The sequence below is a fragment of the Ovis canadensis genome, chromosome 5, assembly GCF_042477335.2.
Source record: "Ovis canadensis isolate MfBH-ARS-UI-01 breed Bighorn chromosome 5, ARS-UI_OviCan_v2, whole genome shotgun sequence".
NCBI classification, from domain to species: domain Eukaryota; kingdom Metazoa; phylum Chordata; class Mammalia; order Artiodactyla; family Bovidae; genus Ovis; species Ovis canadensis.
In genome coordinates this window covers 79653733-79660274 of record NC_091249.1, presented here as the reverse complement: position 1 = coordinate 79660274, position 6542 = coordinate 79653733, and positions in this window count along the sequence as shown.

The window sequence follows — 6542 nt, the reverse complement described above, 5'->3', positions numbered from 1 at the left end:
TATAGTCCAACTCTCACATCCACACATGACCAGTGGAAAATCCAAAGCTTTGACTAGACAGACCTTTGTTGGCAAAGTAATGTTTCTGCTTTTTAATATGCTGTCTAGGTTGGTCACAACTTTTCTTCCAAGGAGCCAGCGTCTTTTAATTTCATGGCTGCAGTCACCATTTGCAGTGATTTTGGAGCCCCCCCCCCAAAATAATGTCTGCCACTGTTTCCATTGTTTCCCCATCTATTTGCCATGAAGTGATGGGACCGGATGCCATGATCTTCATTTATTTAAGCCAACTTTTTCACTCTCCTCTTTCACCTTCATCAAGAGGCTCTTTAGTTCTTCTTTGCTTTCTGCCATAGGGTGGTGTCATCTGCATATCTGAGGTGATTGATATTTTTCCCAGCAATCTTAATTCCAGCTTGTGCTTCATCCAGCCCAGGGTTTCTCATGATGTACTCTGCATATAAGTTAAATAAGCAGGGTGACAATATACAGCCTTAACGTACTCCTTTCCCATTTGGAACCAGACTGTTGTTCCATGTCCAGTTTGAACTGTTGCTTCTTGACCTTTATACAGATTTCTCAGGAAGCAGGTCAGGTGGTCTGGCATTCCCATCTCTTGAAGAATTTTCCACATTTTGCTGTGATCCACACAGTCAAAAACTTACTGTCTGGAGCAAGCAAATCTGAATCTTAAGCGCATGCAATTAACTGCAGTAGATGCTTGGGTGTAACACCCAGATTCACTCTTTGTCATCAAGTTACCCATTCCATTAGCATCCAGAGGTATTATCTGTTGATGGCTCAGAACTGTGTCCCTTCCTAGGAACTATTCTCAGTTCAACTGTATACACCTCTCCTTGGGGACAGCCGGATAGATGCAGGACCACAGGGTAAGAATACCCTTATTCTAGGTTGGAACATCTTAGAAAGTTCATCCCAGCTGCATGATCTCTTTGTAACTACATAGCAGATCTCTAATGTAAGTTATATTTAATAATAGAAAAGAATTTAAATATAAAAAGTAAAAATATTAAAATTTTATATATTGGGTTAGTAATAAAACTAGGATACCTAAATTAATAGCAGACAAATTAGACTTCAGACAAAAAGCATTAATAAAGATAAAGGAGGAAGGATCACTAAGGATAAACAGTCAGCTAACCAGAAAAACATACAACTTTAAACTGATATGAACCTAATTAATAACTTCATAAGGTATAAAGTAAAAAACGGGCAGAATTATAAAAGAATTTTATAAGTTCACCATATAGTGAGAGACAATATCACAATTTGATAGATCAAGCATAACTAAAATATTATGATGCAGAAGACTTAAACAACACAATTAACAAGCAACTGTGAATAGACTAAAATGATTACTACCAAAAAACTCTCTGACCACAATGCAACTGTCAGAATTTTAAATGTTAGCCCCCCCAAAAACCCAAATATAACATTTTCACACATTTGAAAATTAAAAAGCAATTAATGGCACATAGGAAAACAGAATAGAAATTAGAAAACATTTAAAATTTAATATCAATTAAAATACTACATATAAAAACTTATGGGATACAAAGAGAGCAACATTTGTAGAAAAACATAAAACTAGCCTTAAATACACATTTTAGAGATAAGGCTAACAGTAAATGAGTTAAGCATCTATCTAATTAAGAAGCCATGACTAAGTTGGGATATCCCTAGGAATTCAAGGTTAACTTAACATTAGAACTTTGACTAATGTAGCTGATTACATTAAAAGAAAAATCATGTGATGCATCTTAATACAGGGAAAAAGAATGTTAGATAAAAGGCAGCATTCACTCATGTTAAATACTCAGCGCACAGAAGTGGAACTTCCTTAACTTGATAACACACACCAAAAAACCTCACAGCAAAGATTTAAGATAATAACAAAATCTTAAAGTATTCCATTTAAGATCAGATCTTGGCCATCACTATTTTCATTCAATACAGTACTTGTAATCTTATCTCAAATACTAAGTTAATAAAAAAAAAATCATAAGAGGTATATAAAAGCATGAAAAAAGAAAAGGAAAAAACATATAACATATTGTTATATGAGGAGAATATTATTGTCTACAGAGAAAATTCCCAATAATCTACAGAAAATTAATTTAATCAATCAGAAATATATTTTATCCAAATACTATAATGGAAAGCCAGTTTGTTCTTAGTCAACCAGATTAAAAAAAAAAAAACTTAGATGCAGGGAATTCCATTTTGATAACTCAACAAAAAATGATCATATAATGTTGCTGGTGAATGAAAGCTCTGTGTCCTTATCCACCCTGAAGACAAGTTGTGCCAGGGTAGGGGCCCTGAAACTGTGATTTTCATTGCAATGAAAGTTAACTCCATCTTTCATTGTCCATTTTCTCTGTATGGAGCCAGGAGTGGGGCCAAGGTGAGGCCAAGAACACCAAGGCTTTTGTAGGTGGGATATAACTTGGCACATTTGAACTTAGGAATTTGTTCTTCCCCTCTTTGGTGCCTGTGGAGCTCCTTGCTGCACAGTCTTTGTAGAGCAGAATGGAGGAGGAACTGATTCCTTTGGAATAGCTGTGATTTTAGGATTATATAGGAGCCACAGAGGTCATAGGAAAATAAAACTGTTAAAATGATGTCAAGGTTTGATTTAACCCCACTAAACCCAGAGATTTCCAAGTGCTTAAAAAGCTTTATTTGTAAATAACTATCCATTTAACTTGGTGTAAATTCTCATGCAGAGAGAGACTGCAGTTTTTGCAGGCATCTATGATTTATCATGACTTTTTTTTTCCCCTAGGAGTAAAAGCAGACTATCAGCAACATAAGAACACAAGCTGAAAGAAGGAAAAATACATAATTTAGCCTTTTTTCATCCTCATATCATTTAGTCAATTCTAAACAGTCTTTTCAGAGAAGGGGATGGCACCCACTCCAGTACTCTTGCCTGGAAAATCCCATTGACGGAGGAGTCTGGTAGGCTGCAGTCCATGGGGTCGCTGAGAGTCGGACACGACTGAGCGACTTCACTTTCACTCTTCACTTTCATGCATTGGAGAAGGAAATGGCAACCCACTCCAGTGTTCTTGCCTGGAGAATCCCAGGGATGGGGGAGCCTGGTGGGCTGCCGTCTATGGGGTCGCACAGTGTTGGACACGGCTGAAGCGACTTAGCAGCAGCAGCAGCAGCAAACAGTCTTTTAGTTAGTACTGCTACATAACCCTAGATCTTAAAAGAGGAATGAATACTTAAGTGGAAAAGCTTACAACATATAATCTACCCTATCCCATTTACAGATGAGCAGTCTGATTACAAGATAGAAAACCTAGATGAGCAAGATGGCACAAGCAAGTTCTATGGAAAACTGGAGAGCATCTGTCCTTTCCAGGCAGTAGCAGCTACCTGGATACTGCTGACTGTTGCAGTAGGAACTGTGGACCCAGTGGGACCATTCTGCTGATGTTTCCATGAGAAGCCAGAAATCCAGATTTTTATGTGAAATCCCTTGATTTTTAAATATTGGTTATTTTTTTCCCCACAAAAACTGCACAGGGTATAACAAAGACATCTATCAATTTATTTGCCAGACTTGGTGTGTAAGGTTCCGTTTTATGGCTCTGAGATAAAATGACTGGCCTAAGACTAGGGGTAGGACTTTCTCTCCAATGAAGACATAAATGTATACCTGAAACAATTATCAACATCACAGATACTCAGGGAAATGCAAACAAAAACCATGATAAGGTATTATATTACACCTATTAGGATGGCTATTATCAAAAAGACAAGAAATAACAGGTGCTGACAAACATGTGGAGGAAATGGAGCCTTCACACACTGCTGGTGGCAATGTAAATTGGTATAGTCACTATGGAAAACAGTAGTAAAAAAAATTAGTACTAGCGTATAATCCAGCAATTCCACTTCTGGGTATTTATGTTAAGGAAAGTGAAAGTGAAGTCACTCAGTCGTGTCCGACTATTTGCGACCCCATGGACTGCAGCCTACCAGGCTCCTCTGTCCATGGGATTTTCCAGGCAAGAGTACTGGAGTGGGTTGCCATTTCCTTCTCCAGGGGATCTTCCCAATCCAGGGATCGAACCCGGGTCTCCTGCATTGCAAGCAGATGCTTTACTGTCTGAGCCACAAGGGAAGTCTGAAAAGGAAAGCAAATGTTAAGGGAAAAAAATCACTATTTCAAAAAATACCTGTGCTCCCATGTTCAGTGTATTATTTTGAATAAGCCAAGACATGGAAACAACCTAAGCATGAGTGGATGAAGAAAATGTAGCATATATATTCATTATTTATACATTATTTATACTATATTATTATATTATTATGCCTAAAAAGGAAAGCCTCTTGATGAAAGTGAAAGAGGAGAGTGAAAAAGTTGGCTTAAAGCTCAACATTCAGAAAACGAAGATCACGGCATCTGGTCCCATCACTTCATGGGAAATAGATGAGGAAACAGTAGAAACAGTATCAGACTTTATTTTGGGGGGCTCCAAAATCACTGCAGATGGTGACTGCAGCCATGGAATTAAAAGACGCTTACTCCTTGGAAGAAAAGTTATGACCAACCTAGATAGCATATTCAAAAGCAGAGACGTTACTTTGCCAACAAATGTCCGTCTAGTCAAGGCTATGGTTTTTCCAGTGGTCATGTATGGATGTGAGAGTTGGATTATGAAGAAAGCTGAGAACCGAAGAATTGATGCTTTTGAACTGTGGTGTTGGAGAAGACTCTTGAGAGTCTCTTGGACTGCAAGGAGATCCAACCAGCCCATTTTAAAGGAGATCAGTCCTGGGTGTTCATTGGAAGGACTGATGCTAAAGCTGAAACTCCAATATTTTGGCCACCTAATGCGAAGAGTTGACTCATTGGAAAAGACCCTGATGCTGGGAGGGATTGGGGGCAGGAGGAGAAGGGGATGACAGAGGATGAGATGGCTGGATGGCATCACCGACTCGATGGACATGAGTTTGAAGAAGCTCCGGGAGTTGGTGATGGACAGGGAGGCCTGGCATGCTGCTATTCACGGGGTCGCAAAGAGTCAGACATGACTGAGCAACTGAACTGAACTGAGGCCTCAAAAAAGGAAATCCTGTCCTTTGCAACAACGTGAGTGTAACTTGAGGCCATTATGCTAAGTGAAATAAGTCAGACTAGAAAGACAAATACTATATGATCTCACTTATGTGTGAAATGTAAAAAATCAACCACACTCATAGATACAGAGAACAGATTGGTGGTTGCCTGAGGCAGGAGGTACACAGGGGTGGGCACAATGGGTTAAGGTTATCAAAAGCACAAACTTCCAGTTATAAAATAAGTCCTGCAGATGTAATGTATAGCACAGAGACTGTGATTAACAGTACCGTGTCAGTAAGTCTCAGAAGTTCTTATCCCAAGAAAAAAATATGTAATGATATGTGGTGATAAATGTTAACTAGATTTATGCAGTGATCATTTCACAGTATATGCATGTATCAAATAATTACATAATATACCTAAAACGAACACAATGTTATATATGTCAATTATATCTCAATTTTTTAAAATCCTGTCTCTCAAGTTCCAGGCCAGGCTCTCTTCACCCTAGATTGCTTCTCTGGAACAAATTCATCATTGTTTCCTTGATTATGTTCCTTTAGTGATATATGCCTTTCTTAACCATATATGTTCAAATGGAAAGTCTATAGCTGGGCAGAAGGGTTGAGGAAAAGAAAGGGAGTAATATTGCACTGAATTACAATTAGCAAAGAAGTGTCTGACTTAATTTTCCATGTATTTAGAAATATAGCATGTCTTTCCAGAGAATGTTTTGTATTTACAGCATGTCGATCTAGTTATATGGCTGCAATATAATTGTTTTCCTGCTGAGAATTATGGCACTGAAGTTACTCTGGGTCCTATTACAGCTAATTATAGCCTTGCTCTGAAATTTAAGGGCTCCCCTGCAAGGTTCCCTCCTTCCCTGTTGTACACAATGGACCTGAGAGCATTCTGATTCCACATATGATTTTCCTTCTCAGGTTCTTGCTAGAAATATGACATTTGGATGTTTAAGAGTATAAATTACCAGAAATGAGCCCAAGTTGATTGGAATAATTCTGACTTTCAATTATATGAAAATGGAACACCATTGCATGACAGGAAAAAAAAAACAAACCTTCATATACATGTAGATTTGGTGGAAAAACTAGATCCACAGAACTTGTATATATACAGATAGATTCTCCCTAGTCTGGGTTTGAGAAAGGATGGAAGGGTGTGGCCCGGGTGAACAGGTTCCCTCAGCTCATCATAGTTTGAGCAGAAGAGTTTAAAGTTCACCAAAACAAAGGGGGAAAAAATCTCCCTCTTAAGTTGTCAAGCTTCCTTTGGGCTCTGAGTCAGAAACTGATGCTCTTCCCAGCGATTTCACTTACTACCCTGGGTATGTCACCAACTCATTCAATTTATTTAAGCTTCATTTTCCTTGTTTATAAAATGAAGAAACTAATCCCTGCCCTGCATTCATTCTAAA